Source organism: Schistocerca cancellata, unplaced genomic scaffold (assembly GCF_023864275.1).
Source record: "Schistocerca cancellata isolate TAMUIC-IGC-003103 unplaced genomic scaffold, iqSchCanc2.1 HiC_scaffold_515, whole genome shotgun sequence".
Classification (NCBI taxonomy): domain Eukaryota; kingdom Metazoa; phylum Arthropoda; class Insecta; order Orthoptera; family Acrididae; genus Schistocerca; species Schistocerca cancellata.
In genome coordinates, this window is record NW_026046529.1 from 60,573 (window position 1) to 80,834 (window position 20,262).

The 20,262-nt window shown below is 49.3% G+C and overlaps 35 non-coding genes across 35 annotated transcripts; all 35 read left to right on the plus strand.

Annotated features, from left to right (window-relative positions):
• The first annotated feature begins 250 nt into the window (after positions 1-250).
• Positions 251-323, plus strand: Trnaf-gaa (transfer RNA phenylalanine (anticodon GAA)). Its single transcript has one exon. It is a non-coding gene; the product is annotated as a tRNA-Phe (tRNA).
• A 539-nt stretch (positions 324-862) lies between these two features.
• On the plus strand, positions 863-935 carry Trnak-uuu (transfer RNA lysine (anticodon UUU)). The gene has a single exon. It is a non-coding gene; the product is annotated as a tRNA-Lys (tRNA).
• Positions 936-1,073: 138 nt separating this feature from the next.
• On the plus strand, positions 1,074-1,155 carry Trnas-cga (transfer RNA serine (anticodon CGA)). Its single transcript has one exon. It is a non-coding gene; the product is annotated as a tRNA-Ser (tRNA).
• Positions 1,156-1,864: 709 nt separating this feature from the next.
• Trnas-uga (transfer RNA serine (anticodon UGA)) lies at positions 1,865-1,946 on the plus strand. The gene has a single exon. It is a non-coding gene; the product is annotated as a tRNA-Ser (tRNA).
• Positions 1,947-2,557: 611 nt separating this feature from the next.
• On the plus strand, positions 2,558-2,630 carry Trnaf-gaa (transfer RNA phenylalanine (anticodon GAA)). The gene has a single exon. It is a non-coding gene; the product is annotated as a tRNA-Phe (tRNA).
• Positions 2,631-3,169: 539 nt separating this feature from the next.
• Positions 3,170-3,242, plus strand: Trnak-uuu (transfer RNA lysine (anticodon UUU)). Its single transcript has one exon. It is a non-coding gene; the product is annotated as a tRNA-Lys (tRNA).
• Positions 3,243-3,380: 138 nt separating this feature from the next.
• Trnas-cga (transfer RNA serine (anticodon CGA)) lies at positions 3,381-3,462 on the plus strand. Its single transcript has one exon. It is a non-coding gene; the product is annotated as a tRNA-Ser (tRNA).
• A 705-nt stretch (positions 3,463-4,167) lies between these two features.
• On the plus strand, positions 4,168-4,249 carry Trnas-uga (transfer RNA serine (anticodon UGA)). Its single transcript has one exon. It is a non-coding gene; the product is annotated as a tRNA-Ser (tRNA).
• A 611-nt stretch (positions 4,250-4,860) lies between these two features.
• Positions 4,861-4,933, plus strand: Trnaf-gaa (transfer RNA phenylalanine (anticodon GAA)). The gene has a single exon. It is a non-coding gene; the product is annotated as a tRNA-Phe (tRNA).
• A 539-nt stretch (positions 4,934-5,472) lies between these two features.
• Positions 5,473-5,545, plus strand: Trnak-uuu (transfer RNA lysine (anticodon UUU)). Its single transcript has one exon. It is a non-coding gene; the product is annotated as a tRNA-Lys (tRNA).
• Positions 5,546-5,683: 138 nt separating this feature from the next.
• Positions 5,684-5,765, plus strand: Trnas-cga (transfer RNA serine (anticodon CGA)). Its single transcript has one exon. It is a non-coding gene; the product is annotated as a tRNA-Ser (tRNA).
• A 707-nt stretch (positions 5,766-6,472) lies between these two features.
• Trnas-uga (transfer RNA serine (anticodon UGA)) lies at positions 6,473-6,554 on the plus strand. The gene has a single exon. It is a non-coding gene; the product is annotated as a tRNA-Ser (tRNA).
• A 611-nt stretch (positions 6,555-7,165) lies between these two features.
• Trnaf-gaa (transfer RNA phenylalanine (anticodon GAA)) lies at positions 7,166-7,238 on the plus strand. Its single transcript has one exon. It is a non-coding gene; the product is annotated as a tRNA-Phe (tRNA).
• Positions 7,239-7,777: 539 nt separating this feature from the next.
• Positions 7,778-7,850, plus strand: Trnak-uuu (transfer RNA lysine (anticodon UUU)). Its single transcript has one exon. It is a non-coding gene; the product is annotated as a tRNA-Lys (tRNA).
• A 138-nt stretch (positions 7,851-7,988) lies between these two features.
• Positions 7,989-8,070, plus strand: Trnas-cga (transfer RNA serine (anticodon CGA)). Its single transcript has one exon. It is a non-coding gene; the product is annotated as a tRNA-Ser (tRNA).
• A 707-nt stretch (positions 8,071-8,777) lies between these two features.
• Positions 8,778-8,859, plus strand: Trnas-uga (transfer RNA serine (anticodon UGA)). Its single transcript has one exon. It is a non-coding gene; the product is annotated as a tRNA-Ser (tRNA).
• Positions 8,860-9,470: 611 nt separating this feature from the next.
• Trnaf-gaa (transfer RNA phenylalanine (anticodon GAA)) lies at positions 9,471-9,543 on the plus strand. Its single transcript has one exon. It is a non-coding gene; the product is annotated as a tRNA-Phe (tRNA).
• Positions 9,544-10,082: 539 nt separating this feature from the next.
• Trnak-uuu (transfer RNA lysine (anticodon UUU)) lies at positions 10,083-10,155 on the plus strand. Its single transcript has one exon. It is a non-coding gene; the product is annotated as a tRNA-Lys (tRNA).
• A 138-nt stretch (positions 10,156-10,293) lies between these two features.
• Positions 10,294-10,375, plus strand: Trnas-cga (transfer RNA serine (anticodon CGA)). The gene has a single exon. It is a non-coding gene; the product is annotated as a tRNA-Ser (tRNA).
• A 707-nt stretch (positions 10,376-11,082) lies between these two features.
• Trnas-uga (transfer RNA serine (anticodon UGA)) lies at positions 11,083-11,164 on the plus strand. Its single transcript has one exon. It is a non-coding gene; the product is annotated as a tRNA-Ser (tRNA).
• A 611-nt stretch (positions 11,165-11,775) lies between these two features.
• Positions 11,776-11,848, plus strand: Trnaf-gaa (transfer RNA phenylalanine (anticodon GAA)). Its single transcript has one exon. It is a non-coding gene; the product is annotated as a tRNA-Phe (tRNA).
• A 539-nt stretch (positions 11,849-12,387) lies between these two features.
• Trnak-uuu (transfer RNA lysine (anticodon UUU)) lies at positions 12,388-12,460 on the plus strand. The gene has a single exon. It is a non-coding gene; the product is annotated as a tRNA-Lys (tRNA).
• Positions 12,461-12,598: 138 nt separating this feature from the next.
• Trnas-cga (transfer RNA serine (anticodon CGA)) lies at positions 12,599-12,680 on the plus strand. Its single transcript has one exon. It is a non-coding gene; the product is annotated as a tRNA-Ser (tRNA).
• A 706-nt stretch (positions 12,681-13,386) lies between these two features.
• Trnas-uga (transfer RNA serine (anticodon UGA)) lies at positions 13,387-13,468 on the plus strand. Its single transcript has one exon. It is a non-coding gene; the product is annotated as a tRNA-Ser (tRNA).
• A 611-nt stretch (positions 13,469-14,079) lies between these two features.
• Positions 14,080-14,152, plus strand: Trnaf-gaa (transfer RNA phenylalanine (anticodon GAA)). Its single transcript has one exon. It is a non-coding gene; the product is annotated as a tRNA-Phe (tRNA).
• Positions 14,153-14,691: 539 nt separating this feature from the next.
• Positions 14,692-14,764, plus strand: Trnak-uuu (transfer RNA lysine (anticodon UUU)). Its single transcript has one exon. It is a non-coding gene; the product is annotated as a tRNA-Lys (tRNA).
• Positions 14,765-14,902: 138 nt separating this feature from the next.
• On the plus strand, positions 14,903-14,984 carry Trnas-cga (transfer RNA serine (anticodon CGA)). Its single transcript has one exon. It is a non-coding gene; the product is annotated as a tRNA-Ser (tRNA).
• Positions 14,985-15,690: 706 nt separating this feature from the next.
• On the plus strand, positions 15,691-15,772 carry Trnas-uga (transfer RNA serine (anticodon UGA)). Its single transcript has one exon. It is a non-coding gene; the product is annotated as a tRNA-Ser (tRNA).
• Positions 15,773-16,383: 611 nt separating this feature from the next.
• Trnaf-gaa (transfer RNA phenylalanine (anticodon GAA)) lies at positions 16,384-16,456 on the plus strand. The gene has a single exon. It is a non-coding gene; the product is annotated as a tRNA-Phe (tRNA).
• A 539-nt stretch (positions 16,457-16,995) lies between these two features.
• Positions 16,996-17,068, plus strand: Trnak-uuu (transfer RNA lysine (anticodon UUU)). Its single transcript has one exon. It is a non-coding gene; the product is annotated as a tRNA-Lys (tRNA).
• A 138-nt stretch (positions 17,069-17,206) lies between these two features.
• Positions 17,207-17,288, plus strand: Trnas-cga (transfer RNA serine (anticodon CGA)). Its single transcript has one exon. It is a non-coding gene; the product is annotated as a tRNA-Ser (tRNA).
• A 707-nt stretch (positions 17,289-17,995) lies between these two features.
• On the plus strand, positions 17,996-18,077 carry Trnas-uga (transfer RNA serine (anticodon UGA)). The gene has a single exon. It is a non-coding gene; the product is annotated as a tRNA-Ser (tRNA).
• Positions 18,078-18,688: 611 nt separating this feature from the next.
• On the plus strand, positions 18,689-18,761 carry Trnaf-gaa (transfer RNA phenylalanine (anticodon GAA)). Its single transcript has one exon. It is a non-coding gene; the product is annotated as a tRNA-Phe (tRNA).
• A 539-nt stretch (positions 18,762-19,300) lies between these two features.
• Positions 19,301-19,373, plus strand: Trnak-uuu (transfer RNA lysine (anticodon UUU)). The gene has a single exon. It is a non-coding gene; the product is annotated as a tRNA-Lys (tRNA).
• A 138-nt stretch (positions 19,374-19,511) lies between these two features.
• Trnas-cga (transfer RNA serine (anticodon CGA)) lies at positions 19,512-19,593 on the plus strand. Its single transcript has one exon. It is a non-coding gene; the product is annotated as a tRNA-Ser (tRNA).
• Positions 19,594-20,262: the final 669 nt, after the last annotated feature.

Here is a 20,262-nt window from a genome sequence, read left to right on the forward strand (position 1 = left end):
GGCATCGATATAGCACGGGTTTTCTAGCGTCAGCGTGGCGTCACGTCAAGTCAGCGAATTCAATATCACACGAATCGAGTCGACATGTTTGCTTGTTACGATGACGGAAGCTGAAGAAATGTGTGTGGAACTTCACTGCATCGGCTGCTCGCCCTTCAGCGTCCCTGTGTCTTATCAGACGAAGGTGACTGTGAAATTGGCAGCGAGGCAGAAGTGAACGAACACATGCAAATGGCAACCTTCGACGTCAGCCGAAATAGCTCAGTTGGGAGAGCGTTAGACTGAAGATCTAAAGGTCCCTGGTTCGATCCCGGGTTTCGGCAGGTACTCGTTTTGGTGCGACGCCAATGGAATTACTCTGCGTTTGTGATAATGCAACTACCGCTGACAACAAAAATGACTCTCTCCTGTAGCTGTTCTGGTTGTCTATTGCATGCCATAAGAGGAACTTACTAGACAACTAACTCCCTTAGAAGCAAAAGAATTAAAAATATCCTACCGACTGCATTCCTTTTTCTGTGTCAGGTGGTGAAGAACGTCTTCAACGGAACCGTGAAATGAGCGAAAGCGTGGGAAACATTGCATTCGAAATGCTTGTGAATTTTCCAATTGCCCAGTGAGTGTCGACAAAACACGTAAATTCTCTGCTCCAACGTATGAGACGTAACAGCTGGTGCAATTTGTTGTTGCATCGTGTGTCAGCAGTCTTCGATAGTGTGTTACGGGCTTAGCGCGATAAGTTTGTAGACAGCATTTAGGCGACGTTTTATTAGTAACGGCCCCATGCAGCGATTGCACAACAGTAAAGGACATGAGTCAATGTATAGTTGTGCATCGTAGGAGATTTTGCACCCTTGTGTGAGCCCGGATAGCTCAGTCGGTAGAGCATTAGGCTTTTAACCTAAGGGTCCAGGGTTCAAGTCCCTGTTCGGGCGGAAATTTTAATACTTTGGTAACGATTCGTCTGGTAGCGGCGGAAACGCTACGGAAAATAATGCAGCTACGCCGTTTTCTGACACCACAGTGTTTTAAACGGTAGCAGTTGCATGTGTCGGGAGAACACCGCGCTAACGGCAGTCGTGGCCGAGTGGTTAAGGCGTCTGACTCGAAATCAGATTCCCTCTGGGAGCGTAGGTTCGAATCCTACCGGCTGCGTGCGATTTTGCGTAAAGAGGAGCAAACGTTTTCGCACACATGTGACATGCGTGGGCGAATGCGGGTGCAACCAGTGACGCCATTCTCAACAAGACGAAAATTTCCGTTTTAAGAATACTGAGTTTTCGCGACGACCGCTGCTTACTGTGCCTATCGGTTCACCTCGCACTGACGCTGGGACTGCAGAAAGCCGTCGCTGAGATGGTGAGTACACAGATGTGCTCGAAAGTGTTGGACAGAGCTAACATTTCATTTTCTTTTTAAGAATCGCAATTTCAATCATTCGAGTGCGGCAAAAGCAGTAGTGCAGCGTTTTTTTTTTTTTTTTTCTTTTCTTAAGATCTCGCAGCTGCTTGGAGGTATGTCCATCGTTTTAAGACGACAGAAAACTAGCGTCAGCGGTGCGTCAGTGGGAAGTCGGTGAAGTCGCCATTGGAGCCATAAGCCAGCAATTACGACATGCGAAACACTCGCACACCACGCAGCTGTACGATAATGCTCGTGCGTGGGCCCGCGTAGCTGAGTCGGTAGAGCGTTAGGTTTTCAACCGAAGGGTCCTGGGTTCAAGTCCCTGTCTGGGCGAAAATTAGTACACTTTCGTAACGGCTAATGGAAACCCTAGAGCAAAGAGTGAGGCCACGCCGTTTTCTGCCACCAGATTGCTTCTAAAGATGGCGGTTTGACTTGTCGGGAGTCGCTTCCGCCACCGGCAGTCGTGGCCGAGTGGTTAAGGCGTCTGACTTGAAATCAGATTCCCTCTGGGAGCGCAGGTTCGAGTCCTGCCGACTGCGAAAATTTTCTCGCTCTCAAAAGGCGGACGTTGAGCTGCATCCTAGCAGTTGCGTCACTACTAAACACGTGGGTCACCAGCAATGTGCAGTGTTATTTGATCGAGGGCGCAGCGTTACAGTCGCGCCCAGAAGCCGCAGCTCATCTCCTCGTCTCACAGCCGTCCACCAGGTGTTAGTACAAGTGTCGCCTCACTGGGCAGTGCAGATGTGTCCATTTTAGCTTACAGACGATGACATGTAGCAATTTATGAGCTAACGCAAGTCGAATGTTTTACCGTGTGTATCTGCTAGATACTGCCTCTCATATGGTGGAGAGGCTCACTCCTTCTTGTGTCTCGTTCTCTGCACACGAGTTGCCCCTGGCATCGATATAGCACGGGTTTTCTAGCGTCAGCGTGGCGTCACGTCAAGTCAGCGAATTCAATATCACACGAATCGAGTCGACATGTTTGCTTGTTACGATGACGGAAGCTGAAGAAATGTGTGTGGAACTTCACTGCATCGGCTGCTCGCCCTTCAGCGTCCCTGTGTCTTATCAGACGAAGGTGACTGTGAAATTGGCAGCGAGGCAGAAGTGAACGAACACATGCAAATGGCAACCTTCGACGTCAGCCGAAATAGCTCAGTTGGGAGAGCGTTAGACTGAAGATCTAAAGGTCCCTGGTTCGATCCCGGGTTTCGGCAGGTACTCGTTTTGGTGCGACGCCAATGGAATTACTCTGCGTTTGTGATAATGCAACTACCGCTGACAACAAAAATGACTCTCTCCTGTAGCTGTTCTGGTTGTCTATTGCATGCCATAAGAGGAACTTACTAGACAACTAACTCCCTTAGAAGCAAAAGAATTAAAAATATCCTACCGACTGCATTCCTTTTTCTGTGTCAGGTGGTGAAGAACGTCTTCAACGGAACCGTGAAATGAGCGAAAGCGTGGGAAACATTGCATTCGAAATGCTTGTGAATTTTCCAATTGCCCAGTGAGTGTCGACAAAACACGTAAATTCTCTGCTCCAACGTATGAGACGTAACAGCTGGTGCAATTTGTTGTTGCATCGTGTGTCAGCAGTCTTCGATAGTGTGTTACGGGCTTAGCGCGATAAGTTTGTAGACAGCATTTAGGCGACGTTTTATTAGTAACGGCCCCATGCAGCGATTGCACAACAGTAAAGGACATGAGTCAATGTATAGTTGTGCATCGTAGGAGATTTTGCACCCTTGTGTGAGCCCGGATAGCTCAGTCGGTAGAGCATTAGGCTTTTAACCTAAGGGTCCAGGGTTCAAGTCCCTGTTCGGGCGGAAATTTTAATACTTTGGTAACGATTCGTCTGGTAGCGGCGGAAACGCTACGGAAAATAATGCAGCTACGCCGTTTTCTGACACCACAGTGTTTTAAACGGTAGCAGTTGCATGTGTCGGGAGAACACCGCGCTAACGGCAGTCGTGGCCGAGTGGTTAAGGCGTCTGACTCGAAATCAGATTCCCTCTGGGAGCGTAGGTTCGAATCCTACCGGCTGCGTGCGATTTTGCGTAAAGAGGAGCAAACGTTTTCGCACACATGTGACATGCGTGGGCGAATGCGGGTGCAACCAGTGACGCCATTCTCAACAAGACGAAAATTTCCGTTTTAAGAATACTGAGTTTTCGCGACGACCGCTGCTTACTGTGCCTATCGGTTCACCTCGCACTGACGCTGGGACTGCAGAAAGCCGTCGCTGAGATGGTGAGTACACAGATGTGCTCGAAAGTGTTGGACAGAGCTAACATTTCATTTTCTTTTTAAGAATCGCAATTTCAATCATTCGAGTGCGGCAAAAGCAGTAGTGCAGCGTTTTTTTTTTTTTCTTTTCTTAAGATCTCGCAGCTGCTTGGAGGTATGTCCATCGTTTTAAGACGACAGAAAACTAGCGTCAGCGGTGCGTCAGTGGGAAGTCGGTGAAGTCGCCATTGGAGCCATAAGCCAGCAATTACGACATGCGAAACACTCGCACACCACGCAGCTGTACGATAATGCTCGTGCGTGGGCCCGCGTAGCTGAGTCGGTAGAGCGTTAGGTTTTCAACCGAAGGGTCCTGGGTTCAAGTCCCTGTCTGGGCGAAAATTAGTACACTTTCGTAACGGCTAATGGAAACCCTAGAGCAAAGAGTGAGGCCACGCCGTTTTCTGCCACCAGATTGCTTCTAAAGATGGCGGTTTGACTTGTCGGGAGTCGCTTCCGCCACCGGCAGTCGTGGCCGAGTGGTTAAGGCGTCTGACTTGAAATCAGATTCCCTCTGGGAGCGCAGGTTCGAGTCCTGCCGACTGCGAAAATTTTCTCGCTCTCAAAAGGCGGACGTTGAGCTGCATCCTAGCAGTTGCGTCACTACTAAACACGTGGGTCACCAGCAATGTGCAGTGTTATTTGATCGAGGGCGCAGCGTTACAGTCGCGCCCAGAAGCCGCAGCTCATCTCCTCGTCTCACAGCCGTCCACCAGGTGTTAGTACAAGTGTCGCCTCACTGGGCAGTGCAGATGTGTCCATTTTAGCTTACAGACGATGACATGTAGCAATTTATGAGCTAACGCAAGTCGAATGTTTTACCGTGTGTATCTGCTAGATACTGCCTCTCATATGGTGGAGAGGCTCACTCCTTCTTGTGTCTCGTTCTCTGCACACGAGTTGCCCCTGGCATCGATATAGCACGGGTTTTCTAGCGTCAGCGTGGCGTCACGTCAAGTCAGCGAATTCAATATCACACGAATCGAGTCGACATGTTTGCTTGTTACGATGACGGAAGCTGAAGAAATGTGTGTGGAACTTCACTGCATCGGCTGCTCGCCCTTCAGCGTCCCTGTGTCTTATCAGACGAAGGTGACTGTGAAATTGGCAGCGAGGCAGAAGTGAACGAACACATGCAAATGGCAACCTTCGACGTCAGCCGAAATAGCTCAGTTGGGAGAGCGTTAGACTGAAGATCTAAAGGTCCCTGGTTCGATCCCGGGTTTCGGCAGGTACTCGTTTTGGTGCGACGCCAATGGAATTACTCTGCGTTTGTGATAATGCAACTACCGCTGACAACAAAAATGACTCTCTCCTGTAGCTGTTCTGGTTGTCTATTGCATGCCATAAGAGGAACTTACTAGACAACTAACTCCCTTAGAAGCAAAAGAATTAAAAATATCCTACCGACTGCATTCCTTTTTCTGTGTCAGGTGGTGAAGAACGTCTTCAACGGAACCGTGAAATGAGCGAAAGCGTGGGAAACATTGCATTCGAAATGCTTGTGAATTTTCCAATTGCCCAGTGAGTGTCGACAAAACACGTAAATTCTCTGCTCCAACGTATGAGACGTAACAGCTGGTGCAATTTGTTGTTGCATCGTGTGTCAGCAGTCTTCGATAGTGTGTTACGGGCTTAGCGCGATAAGTTTGTAGACAGCATTTAGGCGACGTTTTATTAGTAACGGCCCCATGCAGCGATTGCACAACAGTAAAGGACATGAGTCAATGTATAGTTGTGCATCGTAGGAGATTTTGCACCCTTGTGTGAGCCCGGATAGCTCAGTCGGTAGAGCATTAGGCTTTTAACCTAAGGGTCCAGGGTTCAAGTCCCTGTTCGGGCGGAAATTTTAATACTTTGGTAACGATTCGTCTGGTAGCGGCGGAAACGCTACGGAAAATAATGCAGCTACGCCGTTTTCTGACACCACAGTGTTTTAAACGGTAGCAGTTGCATGTGTCGGGAGAACACCGCGCTAACGGCAGTCGTGGCCGAGTGGTTAAGGCGTCTGACTCGAAATCAGATTCCCTCTGGGAGCGTAGGTTCGAATCCTACCGGCTGCGTGCGATTTTGCGTAAAGAGGAGCAAACGTTTTCGCACACATGTGACATGCGTGGGCGAATGCGGGTGCAACCAGTGACGCCATTCTCAACAAGACGAAAATTTCCGTTTTAAGAATACTGAGTTTTCGCGACGACCGCTGCTTACTGTGCCTATCGGTTCACCTCGCACTGACGCTGGGACTGCAGAAAGCCGTCGCTGAGATGGTGAGTACACAGATGTGCTCGAAAGTGTTGGACAGAGCTAACATTTCATTTTCTTTTTAAGAATCGCAATTTCAATCATTCGAGTGCGGCAAAAGCAGTAGTGCAGCGTTTTTTTTTTTTTTTCTTTTCTTAAGATCTCGCAGCTGCTTGGAGGTATGTCCATCGTTTTAAGACGACAGAAAACTAGCGTCAGCGGTGCGTCAGTGGGAAGTCGGTGAAGTCGCCATTGGAGCCATAAGCCAGCAATTACGACATGCGAAACACTCGCACACCACGCAGCTGTACGATAATGCTCGTGCGTGGGCCCGCGTAGCTGAGTCGGTAGAGCGTTAGGTTTTCAACCGAAGGGTCCTGGGTTCAAGTCCCTGTCTGGGCGAAAATTAGTACACTTTCGTAACGGCTAATGGAAACCCTAGAGCAAAGAGTGAGGCCACGCCGTTTTCTGCCACCAGATTGCTTCTAAAGATGGCGGTTTGACTTGTCGGGAGTCGCTTCCGCCACCGGCAGTCGTGGCCGAGTGGTTAAGGCGTCTGACTTGAAATCAGATTCCCTCTGGGAGCGCAGGTTCGAGTCCTGCCGACTGCGAAAATTTTCTCGCTCTCAAAAGGCGGACGTTGAGCTGCATCCTAGCAGTTGCGTCACTACTAAACACGTGGGTCACCAGCAATGTGCAGTGTTATTTGATCGAGGGCGCAGCGTTACAGTCGCGCCCAGAAGCCGCAGCTCATCTCCTCGTCTCACAGCCGTCCACCAGGTGTTAGTACAAGTGTCGCCTCACTGGGCAGTGCAGATGTGTCCATTTTAGCTTACAGACGATGACATGTAGCAATTTATGAGCTAACGCAAGTCGAATGTTTTACCGTGTGTATCTGCTAGATACTGCCTCTCATATGGTGGAGAGGCTCACTCCTTCTTGTGTCTCGTTCTCTGCACACGAGTTGCCCCTGGCATCGATATAGCACGGGTTTTCTAGCGTCAGCGTGGCGTCACGTCAAGTCAGCGAATTCAATATCACACGAATCGAGTCGACATGTTTGCTTGTTACGATGACGGAAGCTGAAGAAATGTGTGTGGAACTTCACTGCATCGGCTGCTCGCCCTTCAGCGTCCCTGTGTCTTATCAGACGAAGGTGACTGTGAAATTGGCAGCGAGGCAGAAGTGAACGAACACATGCAAATGGCAACCTTCGACGTCAGCCGAAATAGCTCAGTTGGGAGAGCGTTAGACTGAAGATCTAAAGGTCCCTGGTTCGATCCCGGGTTTCGGCAGGTACTCGTTTTGGTGCGACGCCAATGGAATTACTCTGCGTTTGTGATAATGCAACTACCGCTGACAACAAAAATGACTCTCTCCTGTAGCTGTTCTGGTTGTCTATTGCATGCCATAAGAGGAACTTACTAGACAACTAACTCCCTTAGAAGCAAAAGAATTAAAAATATCCTACCGACTGCATTCCTTTTTCTGTGTCAGGTGGTGAAGAACGTCTTCAACGGAACCGTGAAATGAGCGAAAGCGTGGGAAACATTGCATTCGAAATGCTTGTGAATTTTCCAATTGCCCAGTGAGTGTCGACAAAACACGTAAATTCTCTGCTCCAACGTATGAGACGTAACAGCTGGTGCAATTTGTTGTTGCATCGTGTGTCAGCAGTCTTCGATAGTGTGTTACGGGCTTAGCGCGATAAGTTTGTAGACAGCATTTAGGCGACGTTTTATTAGTAACGGCCCCATGCAGCGATTGCACAACAGTAAAGGACATGAGTCAATGTATAGTTGTGCATCGTAGGAGATTTTGCACCCTTGTGTGAGCCCGGATAGCTCAGTCGGTAGAGCATTAGGCTTTTAACCTAAGGGTCCAGGGTTCAAGTCCCTGTTCGGGCGGAAATTTTAATACTTTGGTAACGATTCGTCTGGTAGCGGCGGAAACGCTACGGAAAATAATGCAGCTACGCCGTTTTCTGACACCACAGTGTTTTAAACGGTAGCAGTTGCATGTGTCGGGAGAACACCGCGCTAACGGCAGTCGTGGCCGAGTGGTTAAGGCGTCTGACTCGAAATCAGATTCCCTCTGGGAGCGTAGGTTCGAATGCTACCGGCTGCGTGCGATTTTGCGTAAAGAGGAGCAAACGTTTTCGCACACATGTGACATGCGTGGGCGAATGCGGGTGCAACCAGTGACGCCATTCTCAACAAGACGAAAATTTCCGTTTTAAGAATACTGAGTTTTCGCGACGACCGCTGCTTACTGTGCCTATCGGTTCACCTCGCACTGACGCTGGGACTGCAGAAAGCCGTCGCTGAGATGGTGAGTACACAGATGTGCTCGAAAGTGTTGGACAGAGCTAACATTTCATTTTCTTTTTAAGAATCGCAATTTCAATCATTCGAGTGCGGCAAAAGCAGTAGTGCAGCGTTTTTTTTTTTTTTTCTTTTCTTAAGATCTCGCAGCTGCTTGGAGGTATGTCCATCGTTTTAAGACGACAGAAAACTAGCGTCAGCGGTGCGTCAGTGGGAAGTCGGTGAAGTCGCCATTGGAGCCATAAGCCAGCAATTACGACATGCGAAACACTCGCACACCACGCAGCTGTACGATAATGCTCGTGCGTGGGCCCGCGTAGCTGAGTCGGTAGAGCGTTAGGTTTTCAACCGAAGGGTCCTGGGTTCAAGTCCCTGTCTGGGCGAAAATTAGTACACTTTCGTAACGGCTAATGGAAACCCTAGAGCAAAGAGTGAGGCCACGCCGTTTTCTGCCACCAGATTGCTTCTAAAGATGGCGGTTTGACTTGTCGGGAGTCGCTTCCGCCACCGGCAGTCGTGGCCGAGTGGTTAAGGCGTCTGACTTGAAATCAGATTCCCTCTGGGAGCGCAGGTTCGAGTCCTGCCGACTGCGAAAGTTTTCTCGCTCTCAAAAGGCGGACGTTGAGCTGCATCCTAGCAGTTGCGTCACTACTAAACACGTGGGTCACCAGCAATGTGCAGTGTTATTTGATCGAGGGCGCAGCGTTACAGTCGCGCCCAGAAGCCGCAGCTCATCTCCTCGTCTCACAGCCGTCCACCAGGTGTTAGTACAAGTGTCGCCTCACTGGGCAGTGCAGATGTGTCCATTTTAGCTTACAGACGATGACATGTAGCAATTTATGAGCTAACGCAAGTCGAATGTTTTACCGTGTGTATCTGCTAGATACTGCCTCTCATATGGTGGAGAGGCTCACTCCTTCTTGTGTCTCGTTCTCTGCACACGAGTTGCCCCTGGCATCGATATAGCACGGGTTTTCTAGCGTCAGCGTGGCGTCACGTCAAGTCAGCGAATTCAATATCACACGAATCGAGTCGACATGTTTGCTTGTTACGATGACGGAAGCTGAAGAAATGTGTGTGGAACTTCACTGCATCGGCTGCTCGCCCTTCAGCGTCCCTGTGTCTTATCAGACGAAGGTGACTGTGAAATTGGCAGCGAGGCAGAAGTGAACGAACACATGCAAATGGCAACCTTCGACGTCAGCCGAAATAGCTCAGTTGGGAGAGCGTTAGACTGAAGATCTAAAGGTCCCTGGTTCGATCCCGGGTTTCGGCAGGTACTCGTTTTGGTGCGACGCCAATGGAATTACTCTGCGTTTGTGATAATGCAACTACCGCTGACAACAAAAATGACTCTCTCCTGTAGCTGTTCTGGTTGTCTATTGCATGCCATAAGAGGAACTTACTAGACAACTAACTCCCTTAGAAGCAAAAGAATTAAAAATATCCTACCGACTGCATTCCTTTTTCTGTGTCAGGAGGTGAAGAACGTCTTCAACGGAACCGTGAAATGAGCGAAAGCGTGGGAAACATTGCATTCGAAATGCTTGTGAATTTTCCAATTGCCCAGTGAGTGTCGACAAAACACGTAAATTCTCTGCTCCAACGTATGAGACGTAACAGCTGGTGCAATTTGTTGTTGCATCGTGTGTCAGCAGTCTTCGATAGTGTGTTACGGGCTTAGCGCGATAAGTTTGTAGACAGCATTTAGGCGACGTTTTATTAGTAACGGCCCCATGCAGCGATTGCACAACAGTAAAGGACATGAGTCAATGTATAGTTGTGCATCGTAGGAGATTTTGCACCCTTGTGTGAGCCCGGATAGCTCAGTCGGTAGAGCATTAGGCTTTTAACCTAAGGGTCCAGGGTTCAAGTCCCTGTTCGGGCGGAAATTTTAATACTTTGGTAACGATTCGTCTGGTAGCGGCGGAAACGCTACGGAAAATAATGCAGCTACGCCGTTTTCTGACACCACAGTGTTTTAAACGGTAGCAGTTGCATGTGTCGGGAGAACACCGCGCTAACGGCAGTCGTGGCCGAGTGGTTAAGGCGTCTGACTCGAAATCAGATTCCCTCTGGGAGCGTAGGTTCGAATCCTACCGGCTGCGTGCGATTTTGCGTAAAGAGGAGCAAACGTTTTCGCACACATGTGACATGCGTGGGCGAATGCGGGTGCAACCAGTGACGCCATTCTCAACAAGACGAAAATTTCCGTTTTAAGAATACTGAGTTTTCGCGACGACCGCTGCTTACTGTGCCTATCGGTTCACCTCGCACTGACGCTGGGACTGCAGAAAGCCGTCGCTGAGATGGTGAGTACACAGATGTGCTCGAAAGTGTTGGACAGAGCTAACATTTCATTTTCTTTTTAAGAATCGCAATTTCAATCATTCGAGTGCGGCAAAAGCAGTAGTGCAGCGTTTTTTTTTTTTTTTCTTTTCTTAAGATCTCGCAGCTGCTTGGAGGTATGTCCATCGTTTTAAGACGACAGAAAACTAGCGTCAGCGGTGCGTCAGTGGGAAGTCGGTGAAGTCGCCATTGGAGCCATAAGCCAGCAATTACGACATGCGAAACACTCGCACACCACGCAGCTGTACGATAATGCTCGTGCGTGGGCCCGCGTAGCTGAGTCGGTAGAGCGTTAGGTTTTCAACCGAAGGGTCCTGGGTTCAAGTCCCTGTCTGGGCGAAAATTAGTACACTTTCGTAACGGCTAATGGAAACCCTAGAGCAAAGAGTGAGGCCACGCCGTTTTCTGCCACCAGATTGCTTCTAAAGATGGCGGTTTGACTTGTCGGGAGTCGCTTCCGCCACCGGCAGTCGTGGCCGAGTGGTTAAGGCGTCTGACTTGAAATCAGATTCCCTCTGGGAGCGTAGGTTCGAGTCCTGCCGACTGCGAAAATTTTCTCGCTCTCAAAAGGCGGACGTTGAGCTGCATCCTAGCAGTTGCGTCACTACTAAACACGCGGGTCACCAGCAATGTGCAGTGTTATTTGATCGAGGGCGCAGCGTTACAGTCGCGCCCAGAAGCCGCAGCTCATCTCCTCGTCTCACAGCCGTCCACCAGGTGTTAGTACAAGTGTCGCCTCACTGGGCAGTGCAGATGTGTCCATTTTAGCTTACAGACGATGACATGTAGCAATTTATGAGCTAACGCAAGTCGAATGTTTTACCGTGTGTATCTGCTAGATACTGCCTCTCATATGGTGGAGAGGCTCACTCCTTCTTGTGTCTCGTTCTCTGCACACGAGTTGCCCCTGGCATCGATATAGCACGGGTTTTCTAGCGTCAGCGTGGCGTCACGTCAAGTCAGCGAATTCAATATCACACGAATCGAGTCGACATGTTTGCTTGTTACGATGACGGAAGCTGAAGAAATGTGTGTGGAACTTCACTGCATCGGCTGCTCGCCCTTCAGCGTCCCTGTGTCTTATCAGACGAAGGTGACTGTGAAATTGGCAGCGAGGCAGAAGTGAACGAACACATGCAAATGGCAACCTTCGACGTCAGCCGAAATAGCTCAGTTGGGAGAGCGTTAGACTGAAGATCTAAAGGTCCCTGGTTCGATCCCGGGTTTCGGCAGGTACTCGTTTTGGTGCGACGCCAATGGAATTACTCTGTGTTTGTGATAATGCAACTACCGCTGACAACAAAAATGACTCTCTCCTGTAGCTGTTCTGGTTGTCTATTGCATGCCATAAGAGGAACTTACTAGACAACTAACTCCCTTAGAAGCAAAAGAATTAAAAATATCCTACCGACTGCATTCCTTTTTCTGTGTCAGGTGGTGAAGAACGTCTTCAACGGAACCGTGAAATGAGCGAAAGCGTGGGAAACATTGCATTCGAAATGCTTGTGAATTTTCCAATTGCCCAGTGAGTGTCGACAAAACACGTAAATTCTCTGCTCCAACGTATGAGACGTAACAGCTGGTGCAATTTGTTGTTGCATCGTGTGTCAGCAGTCTTCGATAGTGTGTTACGGGCTTAGCGCGATAAGTTTGTAGACAGCATTTAGGCGACGTTTTATTAGTAACGGCCCCATGCAGCGATTGCACAACAGTAAAGGACATGAGTCAATGTATAGTTGTGCATCGTAGGAGATTTTGCACCCTTGTGTGAGCCCGGATAGCTCAGTCGGTAGAGCATTAGGCTTTTAACCTAAGGGTCCAGGGTTCAAGTCCCTGTTCGGGCGGAAATTTTAATACTTTGGTAACGATTCGTCTGGTAGCGGCGGAAACGCTACGGAAAATAATGCAGCTACGCCGTTTTCTGACACCACAGTGTTTTAAACGGTAGCAGTTGCATGTGTCGGGAGAACACCGCGCTAACGGCAGTCGTGGCCGAGTGGTTAAGGCGCCTGACTCGAAATCAGATTCCCTCTGGGAGCGTAGGTTCGAATCCTACCGGCTGCGTGCGATTTTGCGTAAAGAGGAGCAAACGTTTTCGCACACATGTGACATGCGTGGGCGAATGCGGGTGCAACCAGTGACGCCATTCTCAACAAGACGAAAATTTCCGTTTTAAGAATACTGAGTTTTCGCGACGACCGCTGCTTACTGTGCCTATCGGTTCACCTCGCACTGACGCTGGGACTGCAGAAAGCCGTCGCTGAGATGGTGAGTACACAGATGTGCTCGAAAGTGTTGGACAGAGCTAACATTTCATTTTCTTTTTAAGAATCGCAATTTCAATCATTCGAGTGCGGCAAAAGCAGTAGTGCAGCGTTTTTTTTTTTTTTCTTTTCTTAAGATCTCGCAGCTGCTTGGAGGTATGTCCATCGTTTTAAGACGACAGAAAACTAGCGTCAGCGGTGCGTCAGTGGGAAGTCGGTGAAGTCGCCATTGGAGCCATAAGCCAGCAATTACGACATGCGAAACACTCGCACACCACGCAGCTGTACGATAATGCTCGTGCGTGGGCCCGCGTAGCTGAGTCGGTAGAGCGTTAGGTTTTCAACCGAAGGGTCCTGGGTTCAAGTCCCTGTCTGGGCGAAAATTAGTACACTTTCGTAACGGCTAATGGAAACCCTAGAGCAAAGAGTGAGGCCACGCCGTTTTCTGCCACCAGATTGCTTCTAAAGATGGCGGTTTGACTTGTCGGGAGTCGCTTCCGCCACCGGCAGTCGTGGCCGAGTGGTTAAGGCGTCTGACTTGAAATCAGATTCCCTCTGGGAGCGCAGGTTCGAGTCCTGCCGACTGCGAAAATTTTCTCGCTCTCAAAAGGCGGACGTTGAGCTGCATCCTAGCAGTTGCGTCACTACTAAACACGTGGGTCACCAGCAATGTGCAGTGTTATTTGATCGAGGGCGCAGCGTTACAGTCGCGCCCAGAAGCCGCAGCTCATCTCCTCGTCTCACAGCCGTCCACCAGGTGTTAGTACAAGTGTCGCCTCACTGGGCAGTGCAGATGTGTCCATTTTAGCTTACAGACGATGACATGTAGCAATTTATGAGCTAACGCAAGTCGAATGTTTTACCGTGTGTATCTGCTAGATACTGCCTCTCATATGGTGGAGAGGCTCACTCCTTCTTGTGTCTCGTTCTCTGCACACGAGTTGCCCCTGGCATCGATATAGCACGGGTTTTCTAGCGTCAGCGTGGCGTCACGTCAAGTCAGCGAATTCAATATCACACGAATCGAGTCGACATGTTTGCTTGTTACGATGACGGAAGCTGAAGAAATGTGTGTGGAACTTCACTGCATCGGCTGCTCGCCCTTCAGCGTCCCTGTGTCTTATCAGACGAAGGTGACTGTGAAATTGGCAGCGAGGCAGAAGTGAACGAACACATGCAAATGGCAACCTTCGACGTCAGCCGAAATAGCTCAGTTGGGAGAGCGTTAGACTGAAGATCTAAAGGTCCCTGGTTCGATCCCGGGTTTCGGCAGGTACTCGTTTTGGTGCGACGCCAATGGAATTACTCTGCGTTTGTGATAATGCAACTACCGCTGACAACAAAAATGACTCTCTCCTGTAGCTGTTCTGGTTGTCTATTGCATGCCATAAGAGGAACTTACTAGACAACTAACTCCCTTAGAAGCAAAAGAATTAAAAATATCCTACCGACTGCATTCCTTTTTCTGTGTCAGGTGGTGAAGAACGTCTTCAACGGAACCGTGAAATGAGCGAAAGCGTGGGAAACATTGCATTCGAAATGCTTGTGAATTTTCCAATTGCCCAGTGAGTGTCGACAAAACACGTAAATTCTCTGCTCCAACGTATGAGACGTAACAGCTGGTGCAATTTGTTGTTGCATCGTGTGTCAGCAGTCTTCGATAGTGTGTTACGGGCTTAGCGCGACAAGTTTGTAGACAGCATTTAGGCGACGTTTTATTAGTAACGGCCCCATGCAGCGATTGCACAACAGTAAAGGACATGAGTCAATGTATAGTTGTGCATCGTAGGAGATTTTGCACCCTTGTGTGAGCCCGGATAGCTCAGTCGGTAGAGCATTAGGCTTTTAACCTAAGGGTCCAGGGTTCAAGTCCCTGTTCGGGCGGAAATTTTAATACTTTGGTAACGATTCGTCTGGTAGCGGCGGAAACGCTACGGAAAATAATGCAGCTACGCCGTTTTCTGACACCACAGTGTTTTAAACGGTAGCAGTTGCATGTGTCGGGAGAACACCGCGCTAACGGCAGTCGTGGCCGAGTGGTTAAGGCGTCTGACTCGAAATCAGATTCCCTCTGGGAGCGTAGGTTCGAATCCTACCGGCTGCGTGCGATTTTGCGTAAAGAGGAGCAAACGTTTTCGCACACATGTGACATGCGTGGGCGAATGCGGGTGCAACCAGTGACGCCATTCTCAACAAGACGAAAATTTCCGTTTTAAGAATACTGAGTTTTCGCGACGACCGCTGCTTACTGTGCCTATCGGTTCACCTCGCACTGACGCTGGGACTGCAGAAAGCCGTCGCTGAGATGGTGAGTACACAGATGTGCTCGAAAGTGTTGGACAGAGCTAACATTTCATTTTCTTTTTAAGAATCGCAATTTCAATCATTCGAGTGCGGCAAAAGCAGTAGTGCAGCGTTTTTTTTTTTTTTCTTTTCTTAAGATCTCGCAGCTGCTTGGAGGTATGTCCATCGTTTTAAGACGACAGAAAACTAGCGTCAGCGGTGCGTCAGTGGGAAGTCGGTGAAGTCGCCATTGGAGCCATAAGCCAGCAATTACGACATGCGAAACACTCGCACACCACGCAGCTGTACGATAATGCTCGTGCGTGGGCCCGCGTAGCTGAGTCGGTAGAGCGTTAGGTTTTCAACCGAAGGGTCCTGGGTTCAAGTCCCTGTCTGGGCGAAAATTAGTACACTTTCGTAACGGCTAATGGAAACCCTAGAGCAAAGAGTGAGGCCACGCCGTTTTCTGCCACCAGATTGCTTCTAAAGATGGCGGTTTGACTTGTCGGGAGTCGCTTCCGCCACCGGCAGTCGTGGCCGAGTGGTTAAGGCGTCTGACTTGAAATCAGATTCCCTCTGGGAGCGCAGGTTCGAGTCCTGCCGACTGCGAAAATTTTCTCGCTCTCAAAAGGCGGACGTTGAGCTGCATCCTAGCAGTTGCGTCACTACTAAACACGTGGGTCACCAGCAATGTGCAGTGTTATTTGATCGAGGGCGCAGCGTTACAGTCGCGCCCAGAAGCCGCAGCTCATCTCCTCGTCTCACAGCCGTCCACCAGGTGTTAGTACAAGTGTCGCCTCACTGGGCAGTGCAGATGTGTCCATTTTAGCTTACAGACGATGACATGTAGCAATTTATGAGCTAACGCAAGTCGAATGTTTTACCGTGTGTATCTGCTAGATACTGCCTCTCATATGGTGGAGAGGCTCACTCCTTCTTGTGTCTCGTTCTCTGCACACGAGTTGCCCCTGGCATCGATATAGCACGGGTTTTCTAGCGTCAGCGTGGCGTCACGTCAAGTCAGCGAATTCAATATCACACGAATCGAGTCGACATGTTTGCTTGTTACGATGACGGAAGCTGAAGAAATGTGTGTGGAACTTCACTGCATCGGCTGCTCGCCCTTCAGCGTCCCTGTGTCTTATCAGACGAAGGTGACTGTGAAATTGGCAGCGAGGCAGAAGTGAACGAACACATGCAAATGGCAACCTTCGACGTCAGCCGAAATAGCTCAGTTGGGAGAGCGTTAGACTGAAGATCTAAAGGTCCCTGGTTCGATCCCGGGTTTCGGCAGGTACTCGTTTTGGTGCGACGCCAATGGAATTACTCTGCGTTTGTGATAATGCAACTACCGCTGACAACAAAAATGACTCTCTCCTGTAGCTGTTCTGGTTGTCTATTGCATGCCATAAGAGGAACTTACTAGACAACTAACTCCCTTAGAAGCAAAAGAATTAAAAATATCCTACCGACTGCATTCCTTTTTCTGTGTCAGGTGGTGAAGAACGTCTTCAACGGAACCGTGAAATGAGCGAAAGCGTGGGAAACATTGCATTCGAAATGCTTGTGAATTTTCCAATTGCCCAGTGAGTGTCGACAAAACACGTAAATTCTCTGCTCCAACGTATGAGACGTAACAGCTGGTGCAATTTGTTGTTGCATCGTGTGTCAGCAGTCTTCGATAGTGTGTTACGGGCTTAGCGCGACAAGTTTGTAGACAGCATTTAGGCGACGTTTTATTAGTAACGGCCCCATGCAGCGATTGCACAACAGTAAAGGACATGAGTCAATGTATAGTTGTGCATCGTAGGAGATTTTGCACCCTTGTGTGAGCCCGGATAGCTCAGTCGGTAGAGCATTAGGCTTTTAACCTAAGGGTCCAGGGTTCAAGTCCCTGTTCGGGCGGAAATTTTAATACTTTGGTAACGATTCGTCTGGTAGCGGCGGAAACGCTACGGAAAATAATGCAGCTACGCAGTTTTCTGACACCACAGTGTTTTAAACGGTAGCAGTTGCATGTGTCGGGAGAACACCGCGCTAACGGCAGTCGTGGCCGAGTGGTTAAGGCGTCTGACTCGAAATCAGATTCCCTCTGGGAGCGTAGGTTCGAATCCTACCGGCTGCGTGCGATTTTGCGTAAAGAGGAGCAAACGTTTTCGCACACATGTGACATGCGTGGGCGAATGCGGGTGCAACCAGTGACGCCATTCTCAACAAGACGAAAATTTCCGTTTTAAGAATACTGAGTTTTCGCGACGACCGCTGCTTACTGTGCCTATCGGTTCACCTCGCACTGACGCTGGGACTGCAGAAAGCCGTCGCTGAGATGGTGAGTACACAGATGTGCTCGAAAGTGTTGGACAGAGCTAACATTTCATTTTCTTTTTAAGAATCGCAATTTCAATCATTCGAGTGCGGCAAAAGCAGTAGTGCAGCGTTTTTTTTTTTTTTTCTTTTCTTAAGATCTCGCAGCTGCTTGGAGGTATGTCCATCGTTTTAAGACGACAGAAAACTAGCGTCAGCGGTGCGTCAGTGGGAAGTCGGTGAAGTCGCCATTGGAGCCATAAGCCAGCAATTACGACATGCGAAACACTCGCACACCACGCAGCTGTACGATAATGCTCGTGCGTGGGCCCGCGTAGCTGAGTCGGTAGAGCGTTAGGTTTTCAACCGAAGGGTCCTGGGTTCAAGTCCCTGTCTGGGCGAAAATTAGTACACTTTCGTAACGGCTAATGGAAACCCTAGAGCAAAGAGTGAGGCCACGCCGTTTTCTGCCACCAGATTGCTTCTAAAGATGGCGGTTTGACTTGTCGGGAGTCGCTTCCGCCACCGGCAGTCGTGGCCGAGTGGTTAAGGCGTCTGACTTGAAATCAGATTCCCTCTGGGAGCGTAGGTTCGAGTCCTGCCGACTGCGAAAATTTTCTCGCTCTCAAAAGGCGGACGTTGAGCTGCATCCTAGCAGTTGCGTCACTACTAAACACGCGGGTCACCAGCAATGTGCAGTGTTATTTGATCGAGGGCGCAGCGTTACAGTCGCGCCCAGAAGCCGCAGCTCATCTCCTCGTCTCACAGCCGTCCACCAGGTGTTAGTACAAGTGTCGCCTCACTGGGCAGTGCAGATGTGTCCATTTTAGCTTACAGACGATGACATGTAGCAATTTATGAGCTAACGCAAGTCGAATGTTTTACCGTGTGTATCTGCTAGATACTGCCTCTCATATGGTGGAGAGGCTCACTCCTTCTTGTGTCTCGTTCTCTGCACACGAGTTGCCCCTGGCATCGATATAGCACGGGTTTTCTAGCGTCAGCGTGGCGTCACGTCAAGTCAGCGAATTCAATATCACACGAATCGAGTCGACATGTTTGCTTGTTACGATGACGGAAGCTGAAGAAATGTGTGTGGAACTTCACTGCATCGGCTGCTCGCCCTTCAGCGTCCCTGTGTCTTATCAGACGAAGGTGACTGTGAAATTGGCAGCGAGGCAGAAGTGAACGAACACATGCAAATGGCAACCTTCGACGTCAGCCGAAATAGCTCAGTTGGGAGAGCGTTAGACTGAAGATCTAAAGGTCCCTGGTTCGATCCCGGGTTTCGGCAGGTACTCGTTTTGGTGCGACGCCAATGGAATTACTCTGTGTTTGTGATAATGCAACTACCGCTGACAACAAAAGTGACTCTCTCCTGTAGCTGTTCTGGTTGTCTATTGCATGCCATAAGAGGAACTTACTAGACAACTAACTCCCTTAGAAGCAAAAGAATTAAAAATATCCTACCGACTGCATTCCTTTTTCTGTGTCAGGTGGTGAAGAACGTCTTCAACGGAACCGTGAAATGAGCGAAAGCGTGGGAAACATTGCATTCGAAATGCTTGTGAATTTTCCAATTGCCCAGTGAGTGTCGACAAAACACGTAAATTCTCTGCTCCAACGTATGAGACGTAACAGCTGGTGCAATTTGTTGTTGCATCGTGTGTCAGCAGTCTTCGATAGTGTGTTACGGGCTTAGCGCGATAAGTTTGTAGACAGCATTTAGGCGACGTTTTATTAGTAACGGCCCCATGCAGCGATTGCACAACAGTAAAGGACATGAGTCAATGTATAGTTGTGCATCGTAGGAGATTTTGCACCCTTGTGTGAGCCCGGATAGCTCAGTCGGTAGAGCATTAGGCTTTTAACCTAAGGGTCCAGGGTTCAAGTCCCTGTTCGGGCGGAAATTTTAATACTTTGGTAACGATTCGTCTGGTAGCGGCGGAAACGCTACGGAAAATAATGCAGCTACGCCGTTTTCTGACACCACAGTGTTTTAAACGGTAGCAGTTGCATGTGTCGGGAGAACACCGCGCTAACGGCAGTCGTGGCCGAGTGGTTAAGGCGTCTGACTCGAAATCAGATTCCCTCTGGGAGCGTAGGTTCGAATCCTACCGGCTGCGTGCGATTTTGCGTAAAGAGGAGCAAACGTTTTCGCACACATGTGACATGCGTGGGCGAATGCGGGTGCAACCAGTGACGCCATTCTCAACAAGACGAAAATTTCCGTTTTAAGAATACTGAGTTTTCGCGACGACCGCTGCTTACTGTGCCTATCGGTTCACCTCGCACTGACGCTGGGACTGCAGAAAGCCGTCGCTGAGATGGTGAGTACACAGATGTGCTCGAAAGTGTTGGACAGAGCTAACATTTCATTTTCTTTTTAAGAATCGCAATTTCAATCATTCGAGTGCGGCAAAAGCAGTAGTGCAGCGTTTTTTTTTTTTTTCTTTTCTTTTCTTAAGATCTCGCAGCTGCTTGGAGGTATGTCCATCGTTTTAAGACGACAGAAAACTAGCGTCAGCGGTGCGTCAGTGGGAAGTCGGTGAAGTCGCCATTGGAGCCATAAGCCAGCAATTACGACATGCGAAACACTCGCACACCACGCAGCTGTACGATAATGCTCGTGCGTGGGCCCGCGTAGCTGAGTCGGTAGAGCGTTAGGTTTTCAACCGAAGGGTCCTGGGTTCAAGTCCCTGTCTGGGCGAAAATTAGTACACTTTCGTAACGGCTAATGGAAACCCTAGAGCAAAGAGTGAGGCCACGCCGTTTTCTGCCACCAGATTGCTTCT